Below are 20,635 nucleotides of genomic sequence, written 5' to 3' on the forward strand. Positions count from 1 at the left end.
GGACCAAAAGGATAGTCCCTCTTTTGAGAACTACTGGGACTGCATATCATCAATTTAGGGTGGGAACTCTTCCTATCAATTGCTTTGTAGCCAAATGGCGATTAGGCCTTAAACCGGATTGCACTTTTTGTACTGCTCAAAGGGAAAGTATTGCGCATGTCCAATTTATCTGCCCGGAGTATAGAACTCCTAGGCGGGTTTGGTTGAAACCAATCTGTTTACTATTAGGTCTAAAGACGGGTGTTGAGGCTTTGCGGTGTCTTAAAACCAACACCTCACAATCTGTGACCATTGCTGTAGCAAAATTTCTCCACTGGTTTTGGATTATACGTGCATACAAATTACGCCTCATTTGATAATATGGATATCTTACTATTGATGAATTTTTAAATATGAAATATTTAATTATTATGTTGCTATTTTATTGATTACTGGCTATATTAATTCAACATTTATTGTAACACCACTGCTGTGTATGTCATCTCTGCAAACCAGGTCCATTATTGTCTATTTTTTAATTTTCCTTTTTCCTTTTTTCTTTTATAATTATTTTACTGTATTTGCTGTCTTTAATGATGAAAATCGCAATAAAGACTTGAAATTGAATTGAGTTACAAAGACAATACATTGAGGTTAGTTAACGTGTATATTGTCAGTGTGTAGCTGTAAGTTCTGAGTGGTAAAGTTTTTCGCAAGTTGCTGCTGAACTACCAATAGTTAATGGCATAGTACTTCAACAAATATTGTTTGTGCTACCAGAAAACTAAAACACAAGCTGATTGAGTTGTTGTGTGATTGAGTCGGCTCATTAAGGACATGTGCGTGTTTCTAATACCACTTATAAACAATATTGTAGGTGACCTTGCATATATGGCCACATAAGGAAGTTTACTGGTGGTTGTAAGGAATGTATAGTATCAGGCAAACATAGGAAGACCTTCCTGCACCATGGCCTAATGGTCCATGGGAAAAATTAGGATTGTATTTTGTTAGCCACTTTTATATGCTGGAAAAAGTTCCCAAGTACCTTAGTGTCGCAGTTTATTATTATTTTAAGTGGGAATATTTTTATTTTCTTAAAGCAGTTGACATGGCATGTGTCAGAGTTTTTGGAAATAATTTTCTGCATTGAAGGTGCTCCTACAGTAATTGTTAGAGACAGTGCATACATTTCGGTTCTTTAACTATGGTGCACTTTATGGGTATAGCACTCTATAATAATACCTCTAATAGGATAGTTGAGAGGGCCAATCATTTCTTGAAAGAAGTCATTCAGATATGCTTAATCTAACAGATTGTGTGTGTTTTCATATGTGCATGAGAAGGTTTGGAGTTACAGTACTACCAGTGTGTCTACTTTTCGCTTACTAAGAGGGTAAGATCCTTTGTCCACATTAAAGCCAGCTTGTATGAGTGTGTGTGGTAATAGTAAGCTTTCTGCAAATTTAAATATGGAAAATGTAACAAGAAGGTGCAATTAAAAAAAGAGTATTGTAAGCCGTATCTTTATGGTTAGAGAAATGGGAAGAAGGTGATTTTGATGCCCAGTGATTGTTTAAAAAAATCTTATACGAGTGGTAAAGGAGAATGTACATTTTACACAGCCTCGTGAGCAGAAAATCTGGATTTTATAAAAAAATGCTGAGGCTTAGATTATGCAATATTACTTTATTGCTCTGCTCAAAACACCAACAAAATAATGAATTTAGAAACCTAATAAAGTTCTAAGAAATAATGCAACACTAGTACACATAGCTATCATCCTTCTTTAAGTACTGTGAACAAGATAAACCCTCAGATATATCGACAAATCTCTTGAAACTCCAAAACGGACTCTTCTGCAGAAACATCTACTGTAAGAAATTGTATTATTGTGGGTGACCGCCCACCTCAAGGAATGATCACAATATGAACCCTCAAAGTCACTAAATTAACCTGATCTCAACCTCCTGGTAGCTTTGGCATAAAGCAGACAGGCTTTACTTAGGGCAATGTGTAAATTGTTTATGCAGTACCAAAACAGTAATAAAGTCAAAATACAAAACAATACAAATGCCAAACCAAATTAGAAAATAGGGTAAAATGTAATAAACAAAATGACTGTAATCTAATAAGGGAACCGTAGATGTGAATTTAAATTTTTTTAAGTAGAAATAGTACCAAAAGTGCTGGGTGCTAATGATAGTCTAAGGTCGCATTGGGCTGTAGCCTAGGCGCAATTTCAGGCTTACCATGATGGAGTGTGAGTCGATACACCAAATGGGTTCATCCTGGTCAAATATTTTATTTTCAGACTCCGGACCTTAGAGTGTGCTGGTCCAGGTTATCCTGTCACAAACATGACAGATATCCCAACCTCAGCATTACAAGTCCATTATATCAAATGGCACTTGTAATAAGGTGGACGGGTATCTGCCATGTTTGTGATGGAGTAACCTATCCGCCAAACTCCAAATTAGTGCCTTGGTCTTTTAAGTCCCAGTCAACCAGAGGAGGACACTTCTAAATACCCAGAGGACCTCATGGGAGACACGTGGAGAGTCTCAGGGTGTCAGGCAGAGGCCAACATCATGGTCCAAGTCCTGATCCGGTTGCCACTGGTCAGCTGAGTACTTCTAGGAAAAGGCCTCTTGCATCTCATTGTCTCCATGTAGCCATACAGGATGTCAGCCAGCTGAGGGGGACTAATTTCTTCAGGTGGAGCTCCGCCGTACTAAAGGCGGGGAAGGAAAGGGTTCCTTTTCTTTAAAGCACCCTCACACATTCTAATGGTGTCTTTCTTCATCATCGGGTTCGCCCTGCCTCCTAAAGGTCAGGGTGGGTTCGACCATGTTCCAGGGAGCACTTGAAAGAAAAAATACCAGGGGGCAAAAAGATTAAAAATCCTCCAGCTTACTCCAAGATATCCCTTTATTTATGGAGTAGTTGGGGGATGTTAAAAAGTAAAATGAATATGTCGGGAGTTGATGATACAATGGTCCTATGACCTTAAACCAACATGCTTCAGCCCTACTCTGTGGCCCCAATGGGTCTGGGGCTTTCGTCTGGGTGATTAGTCTCACCTTCCTGGTATGTCAGCTCAACGAGCTGTTTAATTCGTACAGACTAGATGCAAGTACATGACTGCATCCGAGGGCTAAGTGTATGCTTGCCCTTCCTGCTGTTTTATTCTTTTTTCATAGGTCCAACCTGTAATTAAGAAACGGCCATATTAGTGACAGTATTCACACAACCTTATTTCAAATTGAACTACAAGCCCCATGATTCTCTGGGTTTCTTGTATTTCTATTTGGACTGGGCGCTTCTGTACCACTGATCGAAAGAGTTCCACCATTTACATGTCACAGTGACATCAAAACGCCCGATGAGGGCGAACTTAGTGATGAATCATGACACTATTAGAGTGAGTGAGGGTTATTTAAAGAAAAGGAACCCTTTCCTTCCCCGCCCTTAGTAAGGGGTAGCTCCACCTGAAACAAATTAACTTTTGGTTTATATGCAGTAATTTGGTAGAACATATCCCTCCTGTACCCCTTCCATAAGTTGGAAGAACCTATCGCCTTCCAGAATTGAGAAAGAGATCACCTACCCCAGTCGGCTGTTCGTAGGGGCACAATAGGACAAGAAGTGGGTTCTCTACCTTGATGAAAGTGTGACTACAGGAGAGACCCACCCAGAACAGACCATGCGGCAATTAGCTCAACCACCCTAGTTGTTTACTCAACGGAAATATTCCATAAATGAGATGTAGATCCTCTCTTTGTACATATTCCTTTTCTTTGGGGACTCTGCAATGACTAATTGCAGTATAGGGACTCATACAGACAGCCCTGGCGAATGCTATAGGTGAAGAGGCCAACGAAAGGCAGAAACATGTTGGCATATATCTACCAATACACTGAGACGCATATCTGCCATTAAACCTGTATATGCCTCCTGTAGTTATGCCCTTAGTAACCTTTTAACACATCTAGGATACCACCAGAATAAAGGACCCTTTTGTGGTTTATAGTAAGATATTTTTAACCATTCAACTGGATCACAGTACTGTCCAGATAACAGACATCTAAGAACTCCCTCAGGTAAGCCTGAGGTAGAGTCCACCCTGGTAGTATCATCTTACCAGGGTGGGACAAGGTGGCAAATGATGAAGCATGTCACATTACGTGAGTGAGCCATCCTCGTCCAATTCTTGGAATTGCCCCAGACGCTAGTAGTAAAAGTAGGTATAGGAAGCATGGAGGTCAACACACCTTTTTCTCAGGTCTCGCTAAAGGAGTGCACTGAGTCATTTACTGGGGTGTCATGCCAATCTTTGTGTTTTTGATTAGTCACTTAGGGAAAGCGTGAACCCACTAAATGCCCTAGATATCTCCCCTTATGTGATACGATAATCTCCAACCCCTCTCCCAGGTCCTATATATATCAGGGTCAGCCAGTTGACCCTTTAAGTCCACTTCTTTGGCCTGGGTCCAAGAGGGTGCAGGTCCAGTCCTTCAGGGACCCTCTCAGGTCACAGGCAACATGACCAGACCGCTTCTCATCTTCTGCAGATTCAGTAAGTATTCTGAAGTGGGTGCCCGGAGGTACCACATTTATACCTGGCACCAGCTAGCAGATGGGTATGGCTCCTGGGCACTCTCCAACCAATCGGGTGAAAGTTACCAGGGCCAACTCTACTCACTTTTCAGTAGCTACTGTTTGTCTTCCTGCAAACTGTCCGTAAAATGCTATGTGGCAGGACATTTTCAAGAAGACAAGTCTTCAGCCACACTAAACTTGGGCTCTGAGGACTGAGTGTGTGTGGGGGAGTGTACTAAGGTAATCTCTGTGGCCTCCCACATCTAACAGTGAAATATAGTTTGAAGCAGGCACTGTATCCAGAGACAGAAGTCTGGTATGATAAAGCAGGGTCCTTCAGTAACCAGACAGGGAATCCACACGAATTGTCTTGGCATCCTGCACTCTCCCTTAAAGGTGTGCCCCAATTGTTACATGTGGCTCAACAGACCTGTCAAGCAGGGTTTTCACAGTGTGGCATCAAAGAATGCCCACATCCCCCCACTCTGAATATTCTGCTGAGTTCATAGGAGTGATTTCTGCCCATTCAGGTCAGCCTGTTGTTTTTTCCTAGGAGGCGTTTTACACCTCTTTCACACCTATTCATGGCTAATCACAGACAGAGAGCTGACAAAGGCTAAGAGAAGAATAACAAGAAGATCCACAAGAAACGCAGAGTTCCTTCAAATATGCTCCACAGAGCAAGCAGATGAAGAAATTAGGTATGCCATGAAAGTTTGTCACAGAACTCAAAATATATGCCAACAGTCTGCTCCATTGGTACTTCAAGCAGATACAAAAGACTTGAACCCTTTCGCACCAAACTTCATAACAAAACTCTCAAACTATAATGCCCGTGACTCAGTAAATCAACTTGTCAATCATGATCTCCAGGGCAGCGAGAAATATCTAGCATCAAGTGCCCTAGAATTAACAGATTTATTCCCCAGTGGTAATATTCCACTGAACTGCGGGAGAATAGTCGACCTATTACATAAAATTCGGCCTCTCCAATCACTTACCACAAAAGAAATAAAACTAGTTTCTTTTCCAAATAAAATACTCTGCTCAATGGCAATCGTTGAGTTCTGGTCCAATGTAGTTCCAGCCATAATAATTAAAGAGCAAGACACTTTCCATAAAAACGGATTTGACATATCCATAGTCAAACAAATTAGTCCTGGCTTTAATCAATTAAAATAGTTAGAAGGAGTTGTGGTCCCCTCTAATAACAACAACCAGCAGTACGCGGGCTGTAAAACATCGAAGTACAAGCAGGACAGCCCTCTGATGTTCTCCTTTAAAGACGGAGTGCGCCGAATTTGAAACTGTTCTGACGCAAGACAAACGTCGCACCCGGATGAAGATTCCTAGGCACGGATCGCTGTCTCATTAAACAGTAATAAGTCGGACAAAGATTTAAAACTGCCTTTTTAGCAGCAACTTAAAAATAGTGTCATGGAATATAGGGGGGAAAACGCTGCAAAAGCTGTCTTTTATATTGGAAAATTCACAGCCTATTGTGTTGCTGCAAGAAACTTGGTCCTTAGTGCCTGTCTCACAAAAAGATTATTTTGTGTTTGTCACTGCAGCAGAGGCCTCAAGAAGAGGACACTCAAAAGGGGGTCTAGCGATCCTATTAAAAGAAGAATTCGATTGGGACCAGGAAGAAATTGAGCTTTCTCTCCCAACTGTGCAATGCATCAGCATCAAGTACCGGAGAGAAAGAACGGAGCCTATTACAGGACTATTACTTTTTAATTTCTACTTTCTGCCTGGATCTTCAAATGACCAAATCCTGGCAAAAGCCTTCATGAAAATTGAACTAACCCTAGAAGCAAGGGGTTATCCCCTGAAGATAATAGCCGGGGACTTCAATGAAAAAATCTCCAATGTCTTATTTAACAACAGGGGGAAATGTCCTCAGTAAATAGCATGTTCAATTCTAACCCCCGTTTTCCCAGAGAAGATAAAAGCAGATTAACGAGGGAAACTGCTTCTGTCATTCATCGAAGCAATCAATGGTGTTTTCTTAAACGGGAGAATTGACGGAGATATCCTGGCTGCATACACTAGATTGGGTTCCTTTATTTCTTCAATTCTAGATTATCCAATTTGTAGTTTAGATTTTTTCGTGAAAGTTCAATCATTATCCATTCAGTACACACATGAAAGTGATCATGCATATTTAACCACAGGAATTTACATTTTTACACAGTCCACATCCCCGTGGTCCTTACGCACCTTAAAAGGCAGGGCAGTTATAATAAAAAAACAGGAAGAATTCATTGGAACTCCAAAGCAAATAATAAAATAAACTCCAGATTTCTCTTCCTCTGCCAGCCTCTACAAACAGAGTAGGCGATCCCATCTCCAGATACGAAGACACAATACCGTATTAGCTTCCCTTCAGGTAAATACAACAAGACAAAAAAACGGGAAAATTCATCAAGAAGGAAAACAAACTGACCATCTTTCTCGACAATTAAATAAATTGACCAGAACGCAATTTCGATCTTTCTGTGCTGCAAGACAAGGAGAAATAAGAAAGCTGAAAAAACTCCACCAACGAAATAAAGAGAAAGATAAGCCAGATCAAAAAGATAGAATCTTGATTGCCATCCAAATCGCAGTAAGACACAGAAACAATAAAACATTCTGGAACATAACTGCTGCACAAATGGGGATAAGAAAGTCAGTCCAAGCAACTCCAGTATCATCATCTGAATAGGAAAAACACATCCTCAGACTTTATAAATCTAATCCCCAAAACCAGGTTTCTCCTAGAAAGGCCAATTTGAGTAGGACGTGTTGAAAATCACAGCTACACAGATCTCCGCTTTCATAAACTCAGCTAGGTCATTTGCAGCGTTGGGCCCGGACATTATCCCAGTCAAAGTCCAACAAAAAAATACCAATGACTGGAGTAAATTCCTAGCCCCACTCTCCCAACACTGTTTTGAGTGTGGGAAAATACGAAAATCTTGGCGGGGAGCATAGTGGTTTCTCGCCTAAAAAATTAAAAAGAAGAAAAAGGCTCAAGATCTAATCCAACCAACTCAACCAACTGTAGACACATAGCCCTCCTTGATGCCACCGGGAAGATCTTCGCAGTTTGCGTTTTGGAGCATCTAAAAGACTGGGCATTCTCGAATAATGTGATTCCCATGACACAGGCCGGATTCCGCCCAAAACACTCAACTTTGGATAACATCGCCGTTCTTCAGACTGTCCTAGATAAATATGTTAAACTCACAAATATTATACTGTGCTTTTATCGATTTTTCAACCACTTTTGATAGTGTGGACAGACCGACATTATGGAGAAAACTAGAGTGTTTAGGGATTCCTACAGATCATTTTAAAGTAATTATCTCCCTGCACACGGCAACATGGTGTAGAGTTCAAATTTGTGGGAAGGGCTTAACTAATCCAATCCCTATGATGAATGCCTTGAAACAGGGATGCCTACTAGCACCCATATTATTTTCCATTTACATAAGTGACCTACCGGGGCGCTTTTCCCTAATTAAGAACTCTTCCCCAAAATTAGCACATTGCTTAATGTACACTGACGATATTGTCATATTCGATCGTACCCCAATTGGCTTGCAAAGACATTTAAATGAACTAAACCAATATGCAAAAGATAACTTTGTGGTCCCAAACATATCTAAAACCAAAATTTTACCTTTTAGTGAAAGAAGGAAATCTCTACCTTTCACATGGTCTTTGGGAGGTAACCCAATTGAGACAGTTAAAGAGTATGTCTACTTGAGCTGTATCTTTACGCATAACTTACAAGACACTTCCCATCTCCAACATCTAAGGCGAAAGGCAGATTCCCATGTCAGGGCACTACAGAGATTTTATCGCTCAACAGGCAATAGACATTTTAAATATTTTCTGGAGGTTTATGGCATGAAAATCCCACCGATTTTATCTTACGCCATGGAACATACACAAATTAAAACATGGCAATCAATAAAAGTAAAGGAAGGAATTATTCTTCGGAATCTGTTAAAAGTATCCCAATCAGTCCCTGTACAAGCTTTACGACTTGAGCTCTCCCTAATAAAAATATTTGCTCGAGTCGTCTCCAATGTTATAAGGGGGCCTACAATCTCTTTCACGCAGCTCCAGACACATTAAGACATGTATTAAAATTGGAGACTTTAAGAGATGAAGCGTTTAGGTACACATGCAATAGGAACCTTTTAAAAGCCCTTAAGGTGTCACAATGCACTGTTGCACTTTTGCAGGCCTGGTCTCCAGCGTACCTGAAGCTCTTTTTAAAACATATGACGCCGAGAATAAGCTATGAAATGGACAAAGAATATTGTATCCAATTAAAGCATTATAAAACGTTCTCGGAAAACATAGTATTTAAAACCTCCGAACATTATTTACAGTTTCAGATAGAGCACAGTGTAAGGCTTTACTACTCCTACTCCTAAACTGAGATAAAATCCTAACTTTATGACTTTCAGTATTCACAAAAGGCATTTAGGAGTAGTAAAGTTAGAAATCCTAACTTTACTACTCCTAAATGCCTTTTCTGAATACCGAAAGTATTAAAGTTAGGATTTTGTCTCAGATTACATTTGTGAATCGGGCCCGGTGTGTCTGGTGTTAGACCTAGGATTTTCATCTAGTGACTTTTCATCCTCATTGGGTTGTACTGTGTGTGTAAACCAACGAAGTCAGTGTAAATCTCAAAGAATGCACTTACCATCCGTAGAAGCACCAGTCTCCAAGGTCAGAGCCTACCCAATCAGTTACAGGGAGGAAAACAGACCTGCGGAGGTAATACAAATTTTGTATGAAAAGCCCTCACTCACCAACCTGGTTGGTGACATGCTTCATCATCGGGCCCCACTGGGCATGGCCGAGTGCCATCCCAGTGTGCTACAACGCCAGGTTACTGCGGAGCGGGATTGTGTGTGGTGATAGTGAATTTAAAATTCCCAATTGAGTCAAAAAAGTATTTTATTTGTTTTGCTAATTGGAAAATTAAAACATAATAAAAAGGAGTGATGGTCAAAAAAATAATAACAGACCGGATTCACTCCGTGGCGGTCAACATGTTTCTGCCTTTATGTGTAGTTTACAGGCTTTCTTCAGGACCAGAGTGGAAGTGTGGGTGCCCCGGTGGTGTGAACGCACTAAGGTTCACCCTCCCGTGGGCTGCTGTGTGAAAAATAATATAAAACACAGGGAAAAATCCGCCAAAAACTATAATGGTGGAGAGAAACGAGTTTATTCTAAAATGAAAAGGAGACATACAAACACAAGACAAAACACAATAGAATCGTAAATGTGGGTAGTCAAAACATTATCAAGTGCCATATTGTAGGCTCAAACAAAGTGCGTGGATGGGGACAGTGCCAGTAGTCCGTACCTTCGGTGCATCAACAATGTGCTAGTAGTGCACCTAGAATTAGCCCGGTACTGGTGTCAGGGAAGTAAAGGACTTCACCTGAATAGCGTGACTAGCAATGTATCACGGAATAAACGTGGAGTCCTAATGCTACGTGTGAGACTATAAACCTAGCAAGGTCCATTGGAACAATGAACGCGGCCTGTGAAGCATTCCTGGTAGGTAGAAATGCCAAGGGGAATAGAGAGGTTCTTACTGTGAGGCTAGACTGTTCGTCGCCTCAGGGATCCCGGGGGAGAGGTGCGAGCAAATATGGCACACCCTGGAGGAGAAAAAGAAGAAAGAGCGGCCACGAACGGCTGAATAGTAGAAAAACAAGCCGAACAGTACTGTGAGCCTTACCAGAAGGAAATAAGAGCCAGAAGGTACACCTACGCCCTCGCTGCTCGGCACCCGTTAGGAACCTACACCGCCTCAAGCCACCGGGTCCGGGGAGAGAAGAGACCTGGTGCGAGGCTCCTAAAAACAAGAGTGCGAGAAGAAAGCCCGTCGGTGATTGGGCAGCACCTCGCATGCTGAGGTCCAATTGGCTGAGCCCCGGCCAATAGGCCGCCAAGAGGCAAGGGGCTCGACAATAAATTACAGGGAAAGAACCTCCCAAGCTGTGTGCTGATAGGTTTAAAGCACAACCAATAGAATGCCAGGAATACAGGGAGGCTCGTCCGTAATTAGAAAAAACAGGGCTTGATTGAGAAAACTTTATGCAGTGCAAAACAGGGACGCATGAGCACGCTTGACACCACGGAAACGTGTGTAAGATAAAAACAATCATTGCAGATAAGAGGGGGTTTGTTACAACGCACGTCCACAAGATCGAACAGAGGAGCATGCCAGTGATAAGCACGCTTGACACAACGGAAACGTGTGTCAGATTAAAACAATAGTTGCAGATAAAGGGGTTAATTTCAACGCACGTCCACCGAATCAGACAGAGGAGCATGCCAGTGATATGTCGGGAAGCTAACAATGTTGAGGGGACACTGTGTATAATGTGCCCCAGTGTAGTAGGAGAATGTTGTTAGCGTAATGGACCAGTGGTCAGAACAGGACTCGGTGAAGTCCCACAAGGTGACCCAGTTTAGTAGATAACGGTCAATGAAAATCACTGGAACAGTGAAAGTAGCTGCCAACATACGTGCATACTTAGAGTATGTTGACCCAGGGTATATTGTCGTTAAGACCCACAAGGTTAGTACCCAGACGGTACACCCATCTTTGTTCCTTCTCGAAAAGGACTTTTTGAGTGTTTCTACATGCAGTGACCTCCTCAATAACTGTCCAGTGCAGGTCATTGGTGGTGTGGTTAGCAGAGAGGAAATGTTCACTGAGTTTGGTAGTGATTTTTTTGCACCTAATGTTGCTCCGATGTTCACATATGCGGAGTTTCACTTTCCTGGTGGTCATCCCTACGTAGCGCAGGCCACAGGGACAGGTGATAAGGTAGACCACATTAGGTGTGTTGCAGTTGGTGTGGCTGTTTTGGGTCCAAATCTTGCCTGGTTCAAGTTGAAGACTGGTAGTGTGAGAAGTCAGATGGCATATACTGCAATCCGAGCAAGGGAAATGGCCCGTTACCTTGGGAAGACCCCATGCTTCTGTGATGGATCTCTGAGAAGTGTTAGGTCTGGTAATGGGACGCGTCTGTACTAGGCTATTACGCAGGCTTTGAGCCCGTTTGAAGGAGAATAGGGGTTTTTCCCATCTCCGTTTGTTGCTGTTGATGATGCGCCAATGTTTCATGACAACTTTTTTCATGGCATTGGACATGGAACTGTAAGTTGTGACGCATGTCAGTGGTATAGATGTGGCGTCTTTTACAGAATCCTCCAGAAGGGCTTCTCTGGGTTGGTTTCTGGCCCGTCTGTAGCTTTTAGTGAGGAGGGGCAGAGGGTACCCTCTGGCAGTCATTTTAGAAGTCAGATCACTAGATTGTGCCTTAAAGTCTACCAAAGCAGTACAATTCCGTCGTAAGCGGAGGAATTGCCCGTAAGGCAGATTCTCCCGCAGTGCACGAGGGTGGAAGCTTGTAAATTCTAGAAGATTATTTCTAGAAGTAGGCTTGTAATGTGTCTTGGTATGTAAAGAACCATGTTTGTTAGTGATCAAGACATCTAGGAATACGACTTCATGAGAGTCATAAGTATGGGTGAATCTCAGATTCGGATCCAAGGTGTTGATCCACTGGAAGAATGTTTCAAGGGTGTTGGTATCCCCGTGCCATATGAGGAGCACGTCATCAATATAACGTCTCCATAGGCCTATGGAGAGAAGATGAGGATTGGTGTCAGGGAGAATGTACTTCTGTTCAAAATCGTACACGTATAGACCTGCTACACTAGGAGCAAAGGTACTCCCCATGGAAGTACCCGTGGATTGCAGATAAAGTTGTCCCTGGTACTCGAAAAAGTTCTTTTTCAGTGCCAGAGTTGCACATTGGATAATGAAGTCCTTCGAGGTCCTATACTCCCAGGGATGGGAATTGAGGGATTCACCCAGGACCCGGATGGTCTCGTCCTGGGGGATACTGGTGTACAAGCTCTCAATATCCAACGTTACCAGGATAGTGTTCTCAGAGCATTGAGTGCCATTCAGTAGTTTGAGCAGGTCTTTGGTATCTTTAAGATATGTCGATGATTGTTGGACCAGGGGTTTGAGAAAATGGTCACAGAACCGCGATAATGGTTCCAGGAGGGAGCCAATCCCCGACACAATGGGACGCCCAGGGGGAGGGAGTCTCCCCTTGTGAATTTTGGGGAGTGTATAGAAATATGGTATGGTCCCTTGGCTCTCAGTAAGGAAACGTGCTTCCGGTCTGGTGATGGTGCCTTCAGTTAGTGCTTCCTCGACTATCCTCTCGATCTGGATTTTAAGATCATTAGAGGGGTCATTGGGAAGAAGTGTATAGTTCTTGCGGTCACTAAGGAGTCTTCGGCACTCAAGGTCGTAATCCACAGTATTCAATAGGACCACGGCTCCACCCTTGTCTGCCGGTTTGATTGTGAGGGTCGGGTCCTGTCGTAACGAATTGATGGCTCTGAATTCATCAGCTTTGAGGTTTTTGAAAACGGATGGGGGATCCAGATTCTCAATTTCCGAAAAAACAGCTCGTTCAAAAGTCACAATCTCAACTGGTATAGTGTGTGGGGGGGGTGTGAACGTAGACTTGGGTCGTAGAGGTGTGTCACCTACATCAGAGTCTGCTACCTCTGAAGAGTGTTCCTCAAAGAAGGCTTTCAGTTTCAGTTTTCTGAAGAAAGCCGAGAGTTCACAGTGGAGACGGAATTTGTCAGGGCGAGCTGACGGAACAAATCCCAGTCCCTTTTCCAGTATAGTTGTTTCTTGGGTAGTAAGCCTCTTGTCAGATAGGTTGACAATTAGGCTGTCGAGGTGCTCGGGCCTGCGATTGCTTGGTCCTGCAATTGTTTGCTCCGGGTGTGGTTGCCCACCGGGTCGTCTTGTATCCAATGGACCCTTTGATTGGGCCCTCTCCGCCGACCTTTGCCCCTCTGGCCTCTCTCTAAAAAAGGAGGCGGTGTAAAGTGGTTTTGTGGATACAAGGGGGCCGTGTACGCAGGATTCCAACCCATTTGTGGATTGAATGGGTAATGGAACTGCATAGGATGTGACCCCATGAAACCTTGTTGGGGAGGGAAGTTCAGCCAAGGAGATTGATTGAGAGGGGGGCGTGTTCTACCCCTTTGTTTACCCCTTCTTGCCTGCCTGAAGCTGTTATTGCTTGAGCCGCTACTGTTTGATGACTCATCCTCAGAGCCATAGGTGTAGGTCTCAGTTTTACGCATTGCCACATAGGATGGATCAGCGTAAGGGTAGATCTTATTAAATTCAAACTTTTTAAGGTCTTTTTGGAATTGGTTCACCTTACTTTGGGTTAGATTCTCCTTGTATTCATTGATGTCTTTGTTAAGCTCATCTAACCGTTTTTTAAAACCCGTTAAGGTGGCCTTAAATTGTGTCTCAGTTTGGGTGATCTCAATCATTATAGCCTCTGATAAACGTACAGCTGTTTTTATGATCAAGACGAGCCAATCTCGGGTGCAGTGCCATGCAATCATGGCCCATTCCTTTCTGAAGGTGGCATCCTCAAGAAAGATGCGGGGCGCATTAGTCACTAATAGGCCCCTGGGGGCTGTATTGGTCCTCAAGTATTCCGTCAGGATTGTGCCGTGTAGTATGGTACGTATACGGTTTTTCTTTAATTCTGAGAGTTGTTCCCATTCACTGGCATATGTCACCGTCTGTGAGATAGTGGGATCTGCAAATAGAGAAGGACGTGCTAAAATAGCATCGACCTCAGAGTCAGAGAAGGTGAGACCGAGAGTGGCCATATTGTCAGAATCCGGGAAATGATCAAATAAAGATCAAGAGAGAAAGAGAGAGAGCCTCCTTAGTATGAGGGAGGACCAATGGGCTCTTACAGCTGTGCGCTGCCAAAATGCAAAGTAACAACGAAAGAGGAAGGGCAATAACACGACTGATCCCCTCGAGGGAAATTGTGTAAACCAACGAAGTCAGTGTAAATCTCAAAGAATGCACTTACCATCCGTAGAAGCACCAGTCTCCAAGGTCAGAGCCTACCCAATCAGTTACAGGGAGGAAAACAGACCTGCGGAGGTAATACAAATTTTGTATGAAAAGCCCTCACTCACCAACCTGGTTGGTGACATGCTTCATCATCGGGCCCCACTGGGCATGGCCGAGTGCCATCCCAGTGTGCTACAACGCCAGGTTACTGCGGAGCGGGATTGTGTGTGGTGATAGTGAATTTAAAATTCCCAATTGAGTCAAAAAAGTATTTTATTTGTTTTGCTAATTGGAAAATTAAAACATAATAAAAAGGAGTGATGGTCAAAAAAATAATAACAGACCGGATTCACTCCGTGGCGGTCAACATGTTTCTGCCTTTATGTGTAGTTTACAGGCTTTCTTCAGGACCAGAGTGGAAGTGTGGGTGCCCCGGTGGTGTGAACGCACTAAGGTTCACCCTCCCGTGGGCTGCTGTGTGAAAAATAATATAAAACACAGGGAAAAATCCGCCAAAAACTATAATGGTGGAGAGAAACGAGTTTATTCTAAAATGAAAAGGAGACATACAAACACAAGACAAAACACAATAGAATCGTAAATGTGGGTAGTCAAAACATTATCAAGTGCCATATTGTAGGCTCAAACAAAGTGCGTGGATGGGGACAGTGCCAGTAGTCCGTACCTTCGGTGCATCAACAATGTGCTAGTAGTGCACCTAGAATTAGCCCGGTACTGGTGTCAGGGAAGTAAAGGACTTCACCTGAATAGCGTGACTAGCAATGTATCACGGAATAAACGTGGAGTCCTAATGCTACGTGTGAGACTATAAACCTAGCAAGGTCCATTGGAACAATGAACGCGGCCTGTGAAGCATTCCTGGTAGGTAGAAATGCCAAGGGGAATAGAGAGGTTCTTACTGTGAGGCTAGACTGTTCGTCGCCTCAGGGATCCCGGGGGAGAGGTGCGAGCAAATATGGCACACCCTGGAGGAGAAAAAGAAGAAAGAGCGGCCACGAACGGCTGAATAGTAGAAAAACAAGCCGAACAGTACTGTGAGCCTTACCAGAAGGAAATAAGAGCCAGAAGGTACACCTACGCCCTCGCTGCTCGGCACCCGTTAGGAACCTACACCGCCTCAAGCCACCGGGTCCGGGGAGAGAAGAGACCTGGTGCGAGGCTCCTAAAAACAAGAGTGCGAGAAGAAAGCCCGTCGGTGATTGGGCAGCACCTCGCATGCTGAGGTCCAATTGGCTGAGCCCCGGCCAATAGGCCGCCAAGAGGCAAGGGGCTCGACAATAAATTACAGGGAAAGAACCTCCCAAGCTGTGTGCTGATAGGTTTAAAGCACAACCAATAGAATGCCAGGAATACAGGGAGGCTCGTCCGTAATTAGAAAAAACAGGGCTTGATTGAGAAAACTTTATGCAGTGCAAAACAGGGACGCATGAGCACGCTTGACACCACGGAAACGTGTGTAAGATAAAAACAATCATTGCAGATAAGAGGGGGTTTGTTACAACGCACGTCCACAAGATCGAACAGAGGAGCATGCCAGTGATAAGCACGCTTGACACAACGGAAACGTGTGTCAGATTAAAACAATAGTTGCAGATAAAGGGGTTAATTTCAACGCACGTCCACCGAATCAGACAGAGGAGCATGCCAGTGATATGTCGGGAAGCTAACAATGTTGAGGGGACACTGTGTATAATGTGCCCCAGTGTAGTAGGAGAATGTTGTTAGCGTAATGGACCAGTGGTCAGAACAGGACTCGACCTTGAGTGCCGAAGACTCCTTAGTGACCGCAAGAACTATACACTTCTTCCCAATGACCCCTCTAATGATCTTAAAATCCAGATCGAGAGGATAGTCGAGGAAGCACTAACTGAAGGCACCATCACCAGACCGGAAGCACGTTTCCTTACTGAGAGCCAAGGGACCATACCATATTTCTATACACTCCCCAAAATTCACAAGGGGAGACTCCCTCCCCCTGGGCGTCCCATTGTGTCGGGGATTGGCTCCCTCCTGGAACCATTATCGCGGTTCTGTGACCATTTTCTCAAACCCCTGGTCCAACAATCATCGACATATCTTAAAGATACCAAAGACCTGCTCAAACTACTGAATGGCACTCAATGCTCTGAGAACACTATCCTGGTAACGTTGGATATTGAGAGCTTGTACACCAGTATCCCCCAGGACGAGACCATCCGGGTCCTGGGTGAATCCCTCAATTCCCATCCCTGGGAGTATAGGACCTCGAAGGACTTCATTATCCAATGTGCAACTCTGGCACTGAAAAAGAACTTTTTCGAGTACCAGGGACAACTTTATCTGCAATCCACGGGTACTTCCATGGGGAGTACCTTTGCTCCTAGTGTAGCAGGTCTATACGTGTACGATTTTGAACAGAAGTACATTCTCCCTGACACCAATCCTCATCTTCTCTCCATAGGCCTATGGAGACGTTATATTGATGACGTGCTCCTCATATGGCACGGGGATACCAACACCCTTGAAACATTCTTCCAGTGGATCAACACCTTGGATCCGAATCTGAGATTCACCCATACTTATGACTCTCATGAAGTCGTATTCCTAGATGTCTTGATCACTAACAAACATGGTTCTTTACATACCAAGACACATTACAAGCCTACTTCTAGAAATAATCTTCTAGAATTTACAAGCTTCCACCCTCGTGCACTGCGGGAGAATCTGCCTTACGGGCAATTCCTCCGCTTACGACGGAATTGTACTGCTTTGGTAGACTTTAAGGCACAATCTAGTGATCTGACTTCTAAAATGACTGCCAGAGGGTACCCTCTGCCCCTCCTCACTAAAAGCTACAGACGGGCCAGAAACCAACCCAGAGAAGCCCTTCTGGAGGATTCTGTAAAAGACGCCACATCTATACCACTGACATGCGTCACAACTTACAGTTCCATGTCCAATGCCATGAAAAAAGTTGTCATGAAACATTGGCGCATCATCAACAGCAACAAACGGAGATGGGAAAAACCCCTATTCTCCTTCAAACGGGCTCAAAGCCTGCGTAATAGCCTAGTACAGACGCGTCCCATTACCAGACCTAACACTTCTCAGAGATCCATCACAGAAGCATGGGGTCTTCCCAAGGTAACGGGCCATTTCCCTTGCTCGGATTGCAGTATATGCCATCTGACTTCTCACACTACCAGTCTTCAACTTGAACCAGGCAAGATTTGGACCCAAAACAGCCACACCAACTGCAACACACCTAATGTGGTCTACCTTATCACCTGTCCCTGTGGCCTGCGCTACGTAGGGATGACCACCAGGAAAGTGAAACTCCGCATATGTGAACATCGGAGCAACATTAGGTGCAAAAAAATCACTACCAAACTCAGTGAACATTTCCTCTCTGCTAACCACACCACCAATGACCTGCACTGGACAGTTATTGAGGAGGTCACTGCATGTAGAAACACTCAAAAAGTCCTTTTCGAGAAGGAACAAAGATGGGTGTACCGTCTGGGTACTAACCTTGTGGGTCTTAACGACAATATACCCTGGGTCAACATACTCTAAGTATGCACGTATGTTGGCAGCTACTTTCACTGTTCCAGTGATTTTCATTGACCGTTATCTACTAAACTGGGTCACCTTGTGGGACTTCACCGAGTCCTGTTCTGACCACTGGTCCATTACGCTAACAACATTCTCCTACTACACTGGGGCACATTATACACAGTGTCCCCTCAACATTGTTAGCTTCCCGACATATCACTGGCATGCTCCTCTGTCTGATTCGGTGGACGTGCGTTGAAATTAACCCCTTTATCTGCAACTATTGTTTTAATCTGACACACGTTTCCGTTGTGTCAAGCGTGCTTATCACTGGCATGCTCCTCTGTTCGATCTTGTGGACGTGCGTTGTAACAAACCCCCTCTTATCTGCAATGATTGTTTTTATCTTACACACGTTTCCGTGGTGTCAAGCGTGCTCATGCGTCCCTGTTTTGCACTGCATAAAGTTTTCTCAATCAAGCCCTGTTTTTTCTAATTACGGACGAGCCTCCCTGTATTCCTGGCATTCTATTGGTTGTGCTTTAAACCTATCAGCACACAGCTTGGGAGGTTCTTTCCCTGTAATTTATTGTCGAGCCCCTTGCCTCTTGGCGGCCTATTGGCCGGGGCTCAGCCAATTGGACCTCAGCATGCGAGGTGCTGCCCAATCACCGACGGGCTTTCTTCTCGCACTCTTGTTTTTAGGAGCCTCGCACCAGGTCTCTTCTCTCCCCGGACCCGGTGGCTTGAGGCGGTGTAGGTTCCTAACGGGTGCCGAGCAGCGAGGGCGTAGGTGTACCTTCTGGCTCTTATTTCCTTCTGGTAAGGCTCACAGTACTGTTCGGCTTGTTTTTCTACTATTCAGCCGTTCGTGGCCGCTCTTTCTTCTTTTTCTCCTCCAGGGTGTGCCATATTTGCTCGCACCTCTCCCCCGGGATCCCTGAGGCGACGAACAGTCTAGCCTCACAGTAAGAACCTCTCTATTCCCCTTGGCATTTCTACCTACCAGGAATGCTTCACAGGCCGCGTTCATTGTTCCAATGGACCTTGCTAGGTTTATAGTCTCACACGTAGCATTAGGACTCCACGTTTATTCCGTGATACATTGCTAGTCACGCTATTCAGGTGAAGTCCTTTACTTCCCTGACACCAGTACCGGGCTAATTCTAGGTGCACTACTAGCACATTGTTGATGCACCGAAGGTACGGACTACTGGCACTGTCCCCATCCACGCACTTTGTTTGAGCCTACAATATGGCACTTGATAATGTTTTGACTACCCACATTTACGATTCTATTGTGTTTTGTCTTGTGTTTGTATGTCTCCTTTTCATTTTAGAATAAACTCGTTTCTCTCCACCATTATAGTTTTTGGCGGATTTTTCCCTGTGTTTTATATTATTTTTCACACAGCAGCCCACGGGAGGGTGAACCTTAGTGCGTTCACACCACCGGGGCACCCACACTTCCACTCTGGTCCTGAAGAAAGCCTGTAAACTACACATAAAGGCAGAAACATGTTGACCGCCACGGAGTGAATCCGGTCTGTTATTATTTTTTTGACCATCACTCCTTTTTATTATGTTTTAATTTTCCAATTAGCAAAACAAATAAAATACTTTTTTGACTCAATTGGGAATTTTAAATTCACTATCACCACACACAATCCCGCTCCGCAGTAACCTGGCGTTGTAGCACACTGGGATGGCACTCGGCCATGCCCAGTGGGGCCCGATGATGAAGCATGTCACCAACCAGGTTGGTGAGTGAGGGCTTTTCATACAAAATTTGTATTACCTCCGCAGGTCTGTTTTCCTCCCTGTAACTGATTGGGTAGGCTCTGACCTTGGAGACTGGTGCTTCTACGGATGGTAAGTGCATTCTTTGAGATTTACACTGACTTCGTTGGTTTACACAATTTCCCTCGAGGGGATCAGTCGTGTTATTGCCCTTCCTCTTTCGTTGTTACTTTGCATTTTGGCAGCGCACAGCTGTAAGAGCCCATTGGTCCTCCCTCATACTAAGGAGGCTCTCTCTCTTTCTCTCTTGATCTTTATTTGATCATTTCCCGGATTCTGACAATATGGCCACTCTCGGTCTCACCTTCTCTGACTCTGAGGTCGATGCTATTTTAGCACGTCCTTCTCTATTTGCAGATCCCACTATCTCACAGACGGTGACATATGCCAGTGAATGGGAACAACTCTCAGAATTAAAGAAAAACCGTATACGTACCATACTACACGGCACAATCCTGACGGAATACTTGAGGACCAATACAGCCCCCAGGGGCCTATTAGTGACTAATGCGCCCCGCATCTTTCTTGAGGATGCCACCTTCAGAAAGGAATGGGCCATGATTGCATGGCACTGCACCCGAGATTGGCTCGTCTTGATCATAAAAACAGCTGTACGTTTATCAGAGGCTATAATGATTGAGATCACCCAAACTGAGACACAATTTAAGGCCACCTTAACGGGTTTTAAAAAACGGTTAGATGAGCTTAACAAAGACATCAATGAATACAAGGAGAATC

At 44.1% G+C, this 20,635-nt stretch overlaps 3 long non-coding RNA genes across 3 annotated transcripts; 1 reads left to right on the top strand and 2 right to left on the bottom strand.

Moving 5' to 3' along the window:
* Nucleotides 1-9,638: 9,638 nt before the first annotated feature.
* On the bottom strand, nt 9,639-10,432 carry LOC146809497 (uncharacterized). Its single transcript, XR_014965554.1, has 3 exons — nt 10,376-10,432; nt 10,197-10,262; nt 9,639-9,824 (listed from the first exon to the last, which is right to left on the bottom strand). It is a non-coding gene; the product is annotated as an uncharacterized LOC146809497 (long non-coding RNA).
* Nucleotides 10,433-14,904: 4,472 nt separating this feature from the next.
* On the bottom strand, nt 14,905-15,698 carry LOC146809498 (uncharacterized). Its single transcript, XR_014965555.1, has 3 exons — nt 15,642-15,698; nt 15,463-15,528; nt 14,905-15,090 (listed from the first exon to the last, which is right to left on the bottom strand). It is a non-coding gene; the product is annotated as an uncharacterized LOC146809498 (long non-coding RNA).
* Nucleotides 15,699-18,829: 3,131 nt separating this feature from the next.
* LOC146809499 (uncharacterized) lies at nt 18,830-19,637 on the top strand. The gene is made up of 3 exons (XR_014965556.1): nt 18,830-18,886; nt 19,000-19,065; nt 19,438-19,637. It is a non-coding gene; the product is annotated as an uncharacterized LOC146809499 (long non-coding RNA).
* Nucleotides 19,638-20,635: the final 998 nt, after the last annotated feature.

Source organism: Triturus cristatus, chromosome 7 (assembly GCF_964204655.1).
Source record: "Triturus cristatus chromosome 7, aTriCri1.1, whole genome shotgun sequence".
NCBI lineage: Eukaryota > Metazoa > Chordata > Amphibia > Caudata > Salamandridae > Triturus > Triturus cristatus.